Raw genomic sequence first — 15,852 nt, 5'->3', positions numbered from 1 at the left:
TACTCCAACGGTGGTTAACCGAGGGAGCGAAAAGGCCTCGTGTGTGTGAAGCCCAACACCCCTCCAAAGTGGCCCAAAACCCACCTAAACCCTCTCCATCACCTAGGCCGTTCGATCACGATCGCGTGGCCGCAAACCGTGCTCGATTTGGACCCCTTAGCTCCTCGTACCTATAAAAAGGCATCCCCTCTCGAAATTCCGGATCAAATCCAGCCTAGACCTAGTCCTCTTCCCCTCTGCGCGGCCGGACACGTCCAACCGCCGCCAATCAGGAGCTGCCACATCACCCCGCCACCGTCTTCTCTCTCCTCCGCACCCGCGTGGCCCGCCAGAGCCCGATCTGGGCCCTCCCCGGCCCGAGGCGGCCGCCCACCTCATCGCGCCCCCACGCCCGATGTCGCGCTCGCCCGCACCGGCCGCTGCCCGCGCCGGCCTGCCTCGCCGACGCCGACGTGCCCGCGCCGGCGAGCCTCCGCTCCGGCCGCCGCCCGCCTTCACCGACCATCGCCGCCACCGCTCCGGCGAGCTCCTCCTCCTCGACCCGCAAGTCCGGCGACCTCGGCCCGAAGCTCTCCAAGTCCGGCGACCCCCCATCTCCGGCGAGTTCTTCGAACCCCGGCGATCCTCGATCCGCGCGCCGGCCAGATCTGGATCTGAGAGGGTTTACTCTAACCCTAATTCCCAGTATTTTTAGCCTTTGTCCTCATGTCATAACTTCATCACCGTTGCTCCGATTCGTGCGTGTAACATATCAAAATGTTCGTCTCGACAAGTACTTCATTTCGTCTCATTGCATCATGTTCATTTGAGCTCATCTTGATGCCATAAATGCTGTTGGAAGATTGCTAGTTTCTGTTAGTTTCAGTTTCATATCAGCATTTGCTCATTTGTCATTTTTGCCATGATTGATGTGTGCCTCCTATGATCTTGAGCTCTACATGAGTTTTGAAGTATGCCATGCCATCTTTAGAGGGGTGTATGCCATGTATTTTTGTGATCTCTGTGGTGACTAGCACAAGCATGCAAAGTAGCCCTATCAATGTTGCTGATTTCAGGGACTTTGAAATATTCTAAGTCTTGGCCCTGTCATTATTTTTTATGCCATGTGTTCATGTTGCTACCGAGTGATCTATGCCTCTTTTGAGCATGATCAGTAAGGATGTTTTGTAGATATTGTGGTGCTCTATCCATACATGTCTTTGTTTGCATTTATGGAGCACCCTAGCTTGACTCAATTGAGCTCTACTTTTGCTATAAAATGTTCCTGCCAGTATGTTTACATGTTAAGCATTTTTGCCGAGCTTGTTGTAGTTGATCCATGCATGCTATGATGTTGTTCTTGCCATGTTTACCTTCTATGCCATGTCTACTTGCTAGGTGTATGCTTAGTTTGTCATGCAATGCCTTGTAGTGAGTGCATCGAGGCCGTAAACATGACTACTTGATATTTGTTTTGCCATGTTCCAGTTTTTCACTAAGTCTGAATCTGTTAACGATAATTGATATGTTCACATGGTTGCCATTGTATTTTCTGATCCCTTTTGGCTTATGGTCAGTAAGGGACTTTTGTTGTGTGCTTTGAGTAGCTTCATGCCATGCCTTGCTTTGCCATGATATGTTCCTGTAGCATGTTGTTATCTTGCTCTAAACATTGCTTCCTGATGTTAAATTCCTGACATGTTGTTATTTCACTAAGTCTGAAAACTGATATCTTTTGCACTTTTGCCATGCTTGTTTGAACCTGCTATTTAGTGAATTAGCCGTAGCTCAGTGTTCATCTTTTATCAAGCATCCTGAGTATATCCCCGCCATGTATTTTTTTCTCATGTTAGAGTGTTGTAGCATGTTGTTCTTGATGCATTTAGGTGGCCTCGTGCTGTTAATCGCAGATCGGTACCATATTTGTTTTGCTTGTCATTTCCAAACCGTGCACCCGATTCTGGTGATCTTTATATCGATTTCGACCAAAATCAACTCATCTTTCCGGTGGCACTATTGGTTTTCCAAGTTGAGGCCAGGTTCAGTCATTCCTTTCCGAAACATGCATATGCATCACATATCACATCCCGCATATCATGCCATGTTTTGCATCATGTTGTTTGTGCATTGCACGTGGTTGATTGTGTCTCCCTTTGCTTATTGTTCTTGCTTGGGTAGATCTGGGAGACGAGTACGTGATCGAGGAGCCCGTTGAGTACGTTTACAAGGATCAAGCTAACATCAACTCGGAGAACTTTGCAGGCAAGATGACCATACCCTCGAAATCACTTCTATCTTTGCTTGCTAGATGCTCGCTCTTTTGCTATGCCTATGCTACGATACCTACCACTTGCTTATCATGCCTCCCATATTGCCATGTCAAACCTCTAACCCACCTTGTCCTAGCAAACCGTTGTTTGGCTATGTTACCGCTTTGCTCAGCCCCTCTTATAGCGTTGCTAGTTGCAGGTGAAGAATGGAGTTTGTTCCTTGTTGGAACATGTTTATTGTTGGGATATCATTATTATACCTAGTGTTTTGTTCCACTATTGCCACCCTAGTTTCCGTCATACCGGTGTTATGTTCCTTGATTTTGTGTTCCTTACACGGTTGGGTTATAATGGGAACCCCTTGAAAGTTCACCTTGAATAAAACTCCTCCAGCAATGCCCAACCTTGGTTTTACCATTTGCCACCTAGCCTCTTTTTCCCTTGTGTTTCCGGAGCCCGAGGGTTATCTTTATTTAACCCCCCCGGGGCCAGTGCTGGTCCAAACTAGAGCCCTTTGCAGCGCCCCCTCGGGGAAACTCGAGGTTTGGTTTTAGTTGTACGGAGCGCTCATCTGAGTGTGCCCTGAGAACGAGATATGTGCAGCTCCTATCGGGATTTGTCGGCACATTCGGGCGGCTTTGCTGGTTTAGTTTTACCATTGTCGAGATGTCTTGTAACCAGGATTCCGAGTCTGGTCGGATTGTCTTGGGAGAAGGAATATCCTTCGTTGACCGTGAGAGCTTGTGATGGGCTAAGATGGAACTCCCCTGCAAGGATTTGATCTTTTGAAAGCCGTGGCCACGGTTATGGGCAGATGGGAATTTGTTAGTGTCCGGTTGTAGAAAACCTTAAACTAAACTTAATTAAAATGAATCAACAGAGTGTGTGGCCATGATGGTCTCTTTTCGGCGGAGTCCGGGAAGAGAACACAGTCTCGTGTTATGCTTGAACGTAGGTTGTTCTAGGATCACTTCTTGATCATAGTTCATCGATCGTGCCTTTGCCTTCTCTTCTCGCTCTCATTTGCGTATGTTAGCCACCAAATATGCTAGTCGCTTGCTGCAGCTCCACCTCATACTTTTACCCTTCCTATAAGATTAAATAGTATTGATCGCGAGGGTGTGAGATTGCTGAGTCCCCGTGACTCACAGATTACTTCCAAAACCAGATGTAGGGACCGATGATACCGCTCCTGGAGATTCAACTGAGCTCAAGTGGGAGTTCGATGAGAACTCAGGAAGATACCACGTTTCCTTTCCAGACGATCAGTAGTGGAGCCCGGTTGGGGTGATCGGGGACATTGTTGCATTTGGGGTTTATCTTTATTTTGGTTCCATAGTCGGACCTTGAGTGTAACTGGATGAATGTAATGATATTTATGCATTGTGTGATGTGGCGAGTGTAAGCCAACTATGTATCTTTTTCCCTTATTCATTACATGGGTTGTTGTGAAGATTACCTCACTTGCGACATTGCTTACAATGCGGTTATGCCTCTAAGTCATGCTTCGACACGTGGGAGCTATAGCCGCATCATGGGCGTTACAACACATGCGACGACAAAAAAGAAGCATATTCCTTGTCCTAAGGGAAGATAACAACACGATTGTGTTTGTCTAAAACGGTGTGAGGACGAGAATGCAATATGGAAAGTACGACGGACGAGCTACGCTTTGGGCAAAGAACTATGGAAGATCCACATGCAGCGACGTGGGAAGACGGGCAGTGGAGCAAGGCCGGAGGGGATACCTAGAGGTCGTCGGGATGTAACTTGGTGAGCGACGGCCGGCGGAATCTACGAGCAGGTGGCATAGGCCCTGCCGCGCCGGAGCTTGGTCAGAGAGAACGGCGTGTACCGCAGATCAGGACGTGCTGCCTCGGCGCTGTCGAACGGAGCAACGATGCACTTCCTCCCTTTACCCTGGCGGGCGGGATGCGGTCGGATCAGTGACCAACGGTGAGACAGAGAGAGGCCACCGCACTCCCTTTCCCCCGGCGGACGGGATGCGGCCGTTTCAGTGGCCAACGGTGAGAGGGAGAGAGGGCACTGCAGCCTTGTGTGAGATACTCTGAAGAGCGACAAACCAGGTAGGCAGGCTCCATTGTATATAGTGAGGGGACTACCTTTTTCTCCATAAAAATCGTTTTATATTCTGTGTATGTGCCATTGAGCGCTATAACTTTATTTAAAAATAACGCGGCAACGCGTCAAGTCGAACTTTGTTTTCGTGCACGCGTGGTACACGACCTCCCGAGGTAAACAACCGCTACAGGCGTTCAAATTAGCACGTGGGATGCCATTTCATAAAGAAATGAGCTCCACCGTGTACCCACGCGAGTGTGGCTGGGCACGAAGCGTGAGTACGTGCACGGTGCACCTATTCTCTTCTTGTATATGTACACCACCTACATGGGTTGTGTGAGAGAGATACAAACCTAGAGAGATATAGTGTGTGGGTTCTTGAGAGTTTTGGGGGGGGGGTCAATCAAAAAATGTAACATATGCAATGTGTGTGAAATAGAGTCCTCGATATAACATATATATAGAGGGGGCGATCCACGAGAAGGTGTCCATAGAATCGAAGAGAGGGATGATGTGTGTGTGTGTGCGCGTGCGATCGATAAAGAGTGCCATCGAATTTGTGTGTGCCCACGTCAAAGATATAGAGTGACTAGCCTACTGGAACGTGAGATGGGACACATGCAGTTTGTCTCTGTGGCATGGATACCTACCTGCAGCGCTCGACTATTGGTGTGTGGTGGGGGAAGAGGGAGGCCGAATTAACTATAGAGGTACAATGGCTGGTATATGTGTGGAGGAGGAGAGAGGCCTACCTCGTGTATTAAGGAGATCGATCTGCCTCATGTATTAAGGGAGATCGATCGGCATCCATGCATATGTGCAGGATAGGAATAAGGTTGGGAGACAGAAAGAGCTAGAGTGTTGGAGGGGGTGGTAGTGGAGTTGCTTCTAACAAATGGTGGGATAGGCTTGCTAGACAAACGGAGGGCACGCCCGCAATATCAATAAGAGAGGAGATGGCTGCTTGTTGTCTGTGCACGTGCGTGTGAGAGACGGGTCAGGAGGCATGCATGAATGATGAGGGGGGACGATGTGGCTGTGGTAAGCAGACGTAACTACATAGGAAGATCAATCGCCCTTTGTTAGAGAAAGGAGAGACATAACTTGTGAGGTACATCGATCGATGGGGGGTAGTTAAAGTCGATCTAGGTATATGTTGGGAGATCGATCGGTATACATGCATGTGTGTGTTAGAAGCAAATGAGGCACGAGGAGAAGGATAGAGAGAGAGGGATGCATGTAGGAGGTGGTACGAGAGGGATACTATATCGAGGGGGAGGAGTGTGCGAGTACGAGAACGATGAAAAGAGTGGTGGGAGTGAGGCATGGACGGTGACAAGAGAAGAGGGGAAGCTTGTGTGTGTGCTAGGCACACCTGGCTAGAGAGGAATATCGATCGATGTGTGCCGTAAAGAAGGAGCTGGGGGTCCTACACACACCATGGGTGAACGACCTAAAGTGAAAAGACGAATTTGCGTGATGGAGCTAGAGAATGCTGAGGGAGGGTGATAGGGATGCGGGCGTGTGCATGCACAAGAGAAAGTTAGAGCTAGCTACAAAGATAAGAAGGTTGTGTGGGTGTAAAAGACGAATAGAGATCATATATACTTCATTATAAAAAGTGAATTCGGATATTTGAAGAATTTATCATAGTGTTTCAAACCGACGCATGTGTGAATATATATAATGGTGATACACATGGTGTGGTTATGAACATGTTATACTGCATTTAATATATTCTATCTCTACTCTTATAAAAAAACAGAGTTGTTGATGGTGGTGTGCCTGCCATCCTGCATTATAGGCCGTCCGATTTATATCTGGCGGATAGCAAGGAAACTATGATGGTTGAAGTTGGCAACAATCATGATTGTAGATCCTTATTGAAATAGAGAAATGAATTCAAATTTAGTTCGAATATCAGCGGTAGTATAGACATTTGGAATGCACTAAAATGTTGGTATGAGTAGGTTACATGCATTATACAGCAAGCGAAAATATTTAATCGGGCATAACATGGATTCATTTATATAGGGCGTAATGAGATTTTTAAGACCGCCTTTGACTATTGACAAGATTAATAGTACATGACATGCACAATGTGAAAATTATATCATTGAAAGAACCTTTCACACATGAATTTAACGGTGTGCTTTGTGTAAGTTGCATGTCCTATATCATTGCTCTAATATTTGGTCAAAGTTAGCATCGAAAAACGCATTAGGCCCTATATAGATGGAAGGACGAAGTAGCTTTGAATAACATTTGTATAGTAAAACGGGGCAAGACTCTCTTTTTGTGTGGTGTGAATAGTTTTATTTTTTTTGTTTTCTTTTTGGTTTAGGGAAGTGCGAATTGATTTGGTACGTACAAGTACAATATTACTACACGTTAGGCTTGTCCCTAAAATTCAACCCGCGTCTTGTTATATCCTGAAAATTCAGATATCGTGCTCCCAAAACTGGCGCCTTCACAACCCGCACCTTGCTATCCCGAAATTACAACGCGCGCGAAAACTCCCTCCAGCTGCCAAATCCCGACACGTGAAATCCCCCTTCTAACCCTGAGCCGAAAGGGCCGCTAGTTCAAATCGGTGGGTGTACTTTTGTAACACACCCTACATTTTGGACAAGCGCGTCCCTAAGTCATGCTTCACCCCCTCCCATCGCCCCCTTTTCGCCATTGGAAATCCTAGGCCGCCATAACCTCTCCGCTCCAGCCGCGAAACCCCACCCTCCTCCGTCCGCCATGTCACCGCTGCCCAGCCGGAGCCTCTTCCCCGACGATGTCGTCCACCGCAACAGCTCGACGTCCCTCGTCCACCTCCCAGATGAGGATCCATCGTCCATCTCGCCATCTCGCCGGTTCAGCCGCCCTGTCCTCCACCTCCAAGGAGCGGCTCCGACGATCGCCTCGTCTATCACGGCTGCTCCATCCCCATAGCGCCGCCTTAACCTGCTCCACCGTAACCGCAGCATCCTCACCGACTCCTCGGACGAAGCCGAGGCCTACTCGGCGCCACCAAAGAGGTTGTACACTCATCGCATCGCACCTTCTCCTTAACTCGACCTCCCGGCGCTGACGGTGCTCCATCCCACACCGCCATGGAGCGGCTACCTGAAAGCCGGCGCCGCGTGCGACATCTCCACGGTAGCTCTCCCCCAGTGCGAGGCCACTTCGGTGGCGGCGTCCATACCAGCCGGATTTTCTTCTGCTGCTCCGGCTCTCGCTCGCTCGATCGCAGTGCTGCTGCTCGGGCTCTCGCTCGATCGCTCGCTCGCCCAGTTGCTGCTGCTGCTCTCCCCCTCGCTCGTGCTGCTGCTCTACTCCAATTAAGCCACACTTCAGTCGACTGAATTGACTTTTGGGTCAGTCGAGTTTCAGGGATTGGGGGGGCTCGCCGGAGTTAAGGAAGAACCACCCGCAGCGGGGACAGGGGCTCGCCGGAGAGGTACCCCACTAATTATCTTAGGGTTCACGGTGGGGGGAGGGGGGCCTAGAGGGCTGGCCGGGGCGGTGGTGGTGAGTTGTTTTGGGGCGGCGAGGCGGCGCTGGGGCCGGTGGTTCGGCCAGTGGTGGCTGGCGGCTCAGGGGGTGCAGGTTGAAGATGAACTGCAGGCCCTCCCTAAACTACATGTCAAGTGCCTCTCTGCTACCATTGCATTCCGTTTCGATAGTAGCATTCAGATTCCGCAGTAAATTTTAGTTTCGACAGTTAAGTTTAGAATCTACAGTGGTGGCTGGCGGCTCAAGGGGGTGCAGGTTGAAGATGAACTGCAGGCCCTCCCTAAACTACATGTCAAGTGCCTCTCTTCTACCATTGCATTCCGTTTCGACAGTAGTATTCAGATTCCACAGTAAATTTTAGTTTCGACAGTTAAGTTCAGAGTCTATAGTTTTTACCTCATCTGTTGTAGTCAGGTGGTTTTTAGTAATGTTAATTTTACATCCATTTTACATCATCTATAGGAGATGCTATTAGAATCCCACTTGAGATTGACGATGTCTGTCTTGTGCTGCTTCAGCCTTGACGTCTTATGGCTCACCGGAGCTGCTCCAACGACAGAACGATCCATCACAACAGAGTAGTGCCCTGGACGCCGTCTACTGATTCCTCAGATCTTCCTCCACACCTCCGACAGCACCTCTGCCTCAAATGCTTCAGCGACCAACCCAATGATGCTGAGGTCGACACGGCTACGGCAAAGAGGTTGTACACTTGTTGCATCACTTATAACTATACATTCACGTCGATCCATTAGGGCTATTTTGGTTCAACGGAAAAACGTCGATCCACTAGTTGTTACCATCACTCTAAATTTCTGCATGCTCTCCTTACATAATCTCACCATATTTTTTTGTATGCATGTCAAATATTGTACACAGTCATGCTGAACAAGTAGAGAAAAAGAGAAGAGTTTTGCGCGGCAATACAATGTCACGCAAACATTGCTCCTTGGTGGGTTCATTGGCAAGCCCTCCCCACCCCTCTCTAGATTGTAATCCAGAGGAAGATATCTATTCTGAGGCGGATTCAGACGCCGCTGACCACTCCTATTTATCCCCCAAGGTGTTTGCTCTACCTTGGCATGATGATGTAAGTCATATCATGCATATGTTGCCTTGCAGAGCCTACTTTTGACATCATATATGTCATCTTCTTAGTTTAGACATGTTATGTAATGCCACCTGTTTAGTTTCTATATCATATATGGGAATTATGCAGTCTCATGTCTTTTAGCCAGCCATAATATATGTGAAATGTGCAATGCCATCCTGTTTAACCAGGCATCATATATTTGAATGATATCTTGCCCATCCTTTTCTTCATTACAATTCCATTTGTCGACAATGTTTGTACATGAAACTACTCTTCCTGTGAATCGGCCATTTGGGTGGGAGATGGAAATATATGGAGTGAAAACAAAGCCTTCAGAGCAGACAGTGCTACCTGTCGAAGCAGATCTCTTGTTGGGTCCCGATAGCTCCTGAGAGATGGATTCAGAGAGAGATGACCAGTTGTATTCCCCCACTGAGGTGTATGCTCTAACTTGGCATGGTTATACTACTCATATCATGCATACGGTGTCTTGCATTGCATAGTTTAGACATCATATACACAATATTCAACAACATGTTCTTAGTTCAGACATCATATCGAATGCCCTCTATTTAGCATATAAATCACATGTGTGAATCAAATGATGCGATCCTGATTACTTAGATAACATTTAGGTGAATTATGTCATGCGATCCTGTTTAGTTATTCATCATATCTTTGAATTATGTTATGCTATGCTATCCAGTTTAGATAGACATCATATATGTGAAATTATGTCATGCTATCTATTTTAGTTAAACAATATACATATCAACTATTTCATGCCCTCTTTTTTCCACACTATCTATTGCATCTATCTCTCATACAATGTCTGTACATTCAACTATGTTTCCTGTTTATCAGCCATTTGAATTGGAGAGGGTGATGCTAGTATCTAGCGGACTAAAAACACGGTCTTCAAATAAAACAGTGCTACCTCTTGGTGGAGATAGCACCCCGGTTGTACATGCACAAGAACCAGCCCTACCACACATAACCCAAACTCTCATAGATTGTACCCCTACTGCGATGGACGGAGAACCATCTTCACCCAATCTAACCCCAGCCCTAGCCGATAGTAACCCAGTTCCTGTTGACACAGCACCATCTCCACCACGGATCTCCCAAACAAGAGCAGTTAGTAAGGCAGCTCCAGTGCCCAAAGGTCCAGTACTATCACGGCGAACCCCAACTCCACCAGTTAGTATGCCTATTCCTGTGGAGGAAGCACAACCAGCTAGTCGTAGTTTAGCATCTATTGCATTTGATGTTGTTAAATCGTATTTGCGTATCTTCCCATCTTGGAAATATTATACTGAAGATGAAGGAAAATGCCAGTTGCAGGTGTTTGTCCAGGAGTTATGTGTAAGTAATGTTATTCATGGCAATTACTTTGCTTCGTCCCATATATCCTACCTCCATGATGGTTATAATACAACAAATTTTCCCATTTTTCTCTATAGAGAAGGACCGATTTGGAAAATCGGGATGAGGTAACCTATGCTAATACCTATGTTATCTTCAAGAATGCTTGGTGGCAGTATCGGAATTATCTAAAGAAAACGTACTTCACCGGCAAAGAAACTCATCAAATTCCCTTACGTTCTCCTGAGACACATTTACTGGACGATGACTGGGAACGCCTTGTTCTGTACTGGTCCCGAACCAAGAATGTGGTAAGGTCTATGAGCTCATTTTCTATTTTAAGTGATATATTCTTGCGTCTTACTGTACTCTGTTCATGTAGAACAAGTGCCTAAACCTGAAGAACAACTGTTCTAATTTAAGATTCCATTGCTATCATAGTTCAAAAAAGCGCTAGGCATTAATTGTGCGTTTTGCCACCGCCTTTTGCTTTACTGACGAAAGCGCATGCTTATACGCAGTTATGCACAGATTATGCATAGTTATGCGCAATGCATTTTGCCAACGCCTAGAGCCTAGGTGCGCTTAAGCACTCGCTTAGGCGTGGCTTTTTTAACTATGATTGCTTTGCTCTTGTATCACTATATTTACTCATACAATCTTATTTTTAAATTGAAGGATCCAATCGAAACTCCAATGGCACAATAGGTATGTTCACGCATGTTTCTTTAACAGGTTTGCTCTTATCAGTAGCTCTGTTGATTTCAATTTCAATTGTGTATACAGTTGACTTTCATATCATGCACATTACTAGCATCAGAATACAGGCAATAGTGTTGTTGTACATGTAGACCCATGGTACCCATCTGAAATCTTGTTGTGCTGTGTAGTTTCCCACGCTTTGTATTCTTTCACTGCTGCTTTGTCTTGAACTGATATGATTTGAACCATGTCTCTATTTTGATTTGGCAAGACAATGCAGTGACCCTAGGACATAGATATATGTTTGTTTGATGCTTTTATTATGTACTAGTACTTGGCAATAGAATACTTGGTAGTTTAATCCTGTCCACCTTACTAATGATCTGGTTCACTGAAATGAGTTTCATATACTAGTACATACTAAACTTGTTATGTGTCTGCTTGTTTCTTCTTTTAGAATGCTGACAGAATATTGGGGAAGAGTGCCTTATTAAGCAATGGTAAAGGAAGTAATGCAGATAAGGTTCAGGATAGTGACACATCCTTGTTGGTCTCCAACAAAGCTGATAAACACAACTACGGAATACTATCTTGAAGACAGCGAGACAACCCCAAAGTCTTGTCTTGGTTTAGTGTTCGAGTTACTGGCCACTACCGCTTGCACAAGCTATTCAAACTCACTGTCTGAATCAGTTCAGTTTCTTGAGTCTCAACTTCAAGCTGAAAGACATCGATCAGCTATGCTGCGACAAGAAGCAGAAGGACTGCGGAAGTCCCTGGAGCATTCAGATGCATACTTTCTGGTGCAACAGCAAGCATTGGATGATTTTAGCGCCAAACAGGACAAAGCTAATCAGCTTGCTAAGCTTATTGCCAGCATGGTGGATACCCAAGATAACGTTTCTTGAGTTCTTCTGAAGTTGTTTCAGTTATGCTCTTGTTTTGCTGCCGCGTTTATTTGCCCTGGTGGCTAATTTTGATGGCCAGTGTATGTAATGTGCTGCTTTGTTCCCTATATTTGCACTGGTGGCGAACTTTAAAGCCTAGTGGATGTAATATGTGTAATAGCGGTAATAGGCTAGCGTTAATTGCTTGCTTATTTATTTCCTTATTGTCTTGTTTAGTTGTTTGCTTGTAGTCACTGCAGTTCTTTTTCTATTTTTTCTAGTGGCCACAATAGCCTATTTTTGGTAACTAGGCCAAAATAATCATGGCAACACACGGACTGTTGTAACCATGGGCCTCCTGCAGGCCGTATGATCCATGGGCCTTCGTCCGATTGTAGGATCCATCGGCCTTCTATACGGGCCTTAGGGTCCATGGGCCTTCTACGGGTCGTAGGGTCCATGGGCCTTCTACGGGCCGTACGATCCATGGGCCTTCTACGAGCCATACTATCCATGGGCCTCATATGGGCCGTAGGATCCATGGGCCTTCTACGGGGCGTATCATCATTTCGTCAATCATGGGCCATACTATTCATGGACCATAACGGGCCGTTAATAGGACGTATTTGATAACTCTATGAAAACAGCCCAACGGGTTTTTTTGACATGAAAACGGCCCAACGTATTAACGATCCGCAAACGGGCCGACTATAACGACGGGCTGAATTTGGCCCACAAGCAGAAAATGACAGTAACGGGGCGTATGTAACCGAATGCCGCAAATGAGCCCAAGAATCAATCGGCCCTGAGAAGGCCGAAACATAACTTGGGTTGGAAACGGCCCAATGGAATAACGGGCCGTTAATGGGTATAAAGTGACACACTGTTCATTAAGGGCCAGTTTCAACACACGCCGTTAATGGACCAAGAATTACAAAGGTCCTCATATGGGCCGAAAGAAGTCATGGGCCATACATGGGCCGGAAGTTAAAATGGGCTGAATCATATTGGACGGCCCAGATGACACTACTGGGCCTAATTCGGATAGGGCGTAACGGGCCCTGGGTTAGCGGGCTGTAAATGGGCTATATGCGAACACACCGTTAACAGGCTTTCCATGGGCTGGCCCGCCACCTTTTGACCAAGTCAAACGGTCTGGCCTTTTCACAGGAATGGGCCTCTGTTGGGCCATGCCACGTGTTGCCGTATCATAGGCGCCTTCGGTCCAATGAGCGGATGACATCTGTCCCAACAATGAGCCGACACGTGTTTCCTCCAACCAATGATGATTTTACACATGGAAAATCCCCATTGGTCGGGGCTGTTAACGGGTTATCGGATCCAAAACCCGACCCGATAGCTTAACGGCATTCCGTTACATTGGATGCCACGTGTCGGTCAACCTTGACGAAAGCACTTCTGTGACGCGTGATTTATCGTCATGGAAGTGGACACTTCCGTGATGATAATTTTGGTAATGTCATGCAACACTTCTATGACAACACAGGTATGACTATCTTGACTCTGTCATAAAATCGTCATGGATGTACATGCATGACAAAAAACACGACCTACTGTGACAAACACGTATCAACACGAAAGTGTATTTTTTGTAGTGTTTGTAACATCCCAACTTTCAATATGGATGTTAATCATTAGGTCATCATATGCATCCATAATTTGAGCATTTCTGGATTTGTTTTATTTGGTCTTTTGATCCTAGAAGCCTTAAGCAACTCAAGGACCAATCGAGAGAGTGGGAGGTTTTCACAAAAATCGATTTTTGAATTTTCTAGTAAATTGGATCAAAGTGATTTTATTCAAAATTATTTTTCCAATTATTTCAATTTAAATAAATGAGAGAAGATAATATGACTTATTCAAAACAGCTAGGAAATATTGGAAATCTAATTTTGAATAGAATTATATTTATTAGATTTTTATTTGAAATTTTATTCGGTTGAATTTTATTAAATTAGGGGAAAATTGCATTTCTAAAAATTGTATATTAGCCCAGAAAAATGTTCACATTGTCCCGAATATTAGGAGGGGATAGAGAAAACTATTTCTGGTATTTTAGGGTTTTTTATTTTATTCTATTTTGGATTTTATTCGCGGCGTTATTTTTATAACAAAAATTCTTTTCCAGACCGAACTGGGTCGTAGCCCAGCCGGCCCAGCGCGCCGCCGCCTCCCATGCCATGCCCGAGCCGGACTCCTCCGGTGTCCGAGCCGCCGCCGCCTCGCCCGTCGCCCCTTCCCCAAGTCGGATCCCCCGACCCCTCCTTATAAGCCGCCGCAGCCGCCCCCTCTCCCCTCATCAGCCGCCGTAGCCGCCGCCACTGCTGCCGCCGCCGACCCATGCCACCGCCCCGCGCCGCTAGCCGCTACCCACCCTGTCGCCGGCAGTGTCATCGCCGGAGCAGCCGTGCCGCCTCGCTGCTGCCGCCGTTCGATCCGCCACCGTCAGTTTTCTCCGACCGGCTGCCGAACCGGTATAAACCGAACCCAACCCGGTTTTCGTTTTTGGTTTTTCTTTTTAAACCGGTTTATTTATTTAGGTTAGTTTAATTAGAGATCGTACATTCGTTTAGATCTGTTAGTGAACGCTTTCGTTCGTTGGTATCTGTTAGTGAACGTTCATTCGTTATATTTTTCTTTTTAGTTTAATTTTCGGCCACGGACCTATCCGTAATTATTTTCATCGCAGTTTAGTCCCTGATCTTCAAACCCTCACTACTTCTTTCTCATTTATCCAAATCCAACGAAACCAACGCCAATTTCTTCCTTACGTTCTCCTATGTTCAAATAACCAACTTAAACATGTTTTTGAAAGTTCAAAATATTGTTTCAAACAGATTTAAATTTGAACTTTTTTTGATCACAGTTTGAGTTTTGTACCTCCGATTGAATTGATTCTTTTTGCAAATCGAAGCTCTTCACTTGTACTTTCTGGTCAGATCTTTTTATTGGGCTTTACCGTTGCATCATATGCTGGAGTGCTTATGTATGCTATTGTTTGTTTACGATAGAGTACCCGGAGTGTGAGGCTTGCTACTACGAATCTCTAGGGTTTTTTGATCGTCAGCAAGGCAAGTTACACTTTGATCATATCCCTTTATTACCCAGTTTTTATGGATTAGTTTCAACCCTCAAACATTGCATGAGTAGGATTGTGAACATGTGGTTATGGTTAAGTAGCTGATGAGGTAGGAACCTGTTATCCTTTTATCACCCCGGGAATATACGTTTGTTACATATTGCTTAGACATGCTTGTAGACGGGATTGGTATGTGATCCTCATCCCTTTCAACAGCACATGCAGTTCCAGTTGTAATTTTACTTTTATGCACAAAATGCATGTTAAACTAAAAATGTCTTAAATATATCTAACGATGCCTGAAATGCGCTAGAAAATCAAACCCGTGGTATAATGGTGATTGTGTAACATGGAAATTTTTATGAACCAAACGATGAAGTCACCGGCCACTGGAGTTTGAATTGACACGTCTCCTTTTGGAAACCATGATCCTTCATGTGAGATGCTCCGGTTTGGAAGGAGCGATCATCAAAACTTCTGCCAAACTTTACCAATTTTTTCCATGGGGTCGTGAGAGCACACCACGAGCACACATCTATTTTGATGATGTCCGGACTCCATCTAAATTCCTGATTAAAATACCAACTAGGCCTACGCCAGTGGCCGCACCTCGCAGCCGAAATGTTTGAAATTTCTCCCCACTTCTCAAACAAACGGATGAAAACTCGCAAAGCGACGCACAAATGATTTGTATTGCTAGGCTGATCGTAATGTGAGTATCATATATAGCTAGTATCATGCATGCCAACTAGGCAATTTTGACGAGCTATCATAGAATTAAATGAAGAAAGAGAGGATTAAGTATCATATCATGATACCGTATCATAATAAATGCTATGCTACTATGTGTCATGCATGACAATAAAT

This window comes from Triticum urartu, chromosome 2A (genome assembly GCF_056163025.1).
Source record: "Triticum urartu cultivar PI428250 chromosome 2A, HENAU_Tu73, whole genome shotgun sequence".
Lineage (NCBI taxonomy): Eukaryota > Viridiplantae > Streptophyta > Magnoliopsida > Poales > Poaceae > Triticum > Triticum urartu.
Note: the sequence above shows the minus strand (reverse complement) of the source record.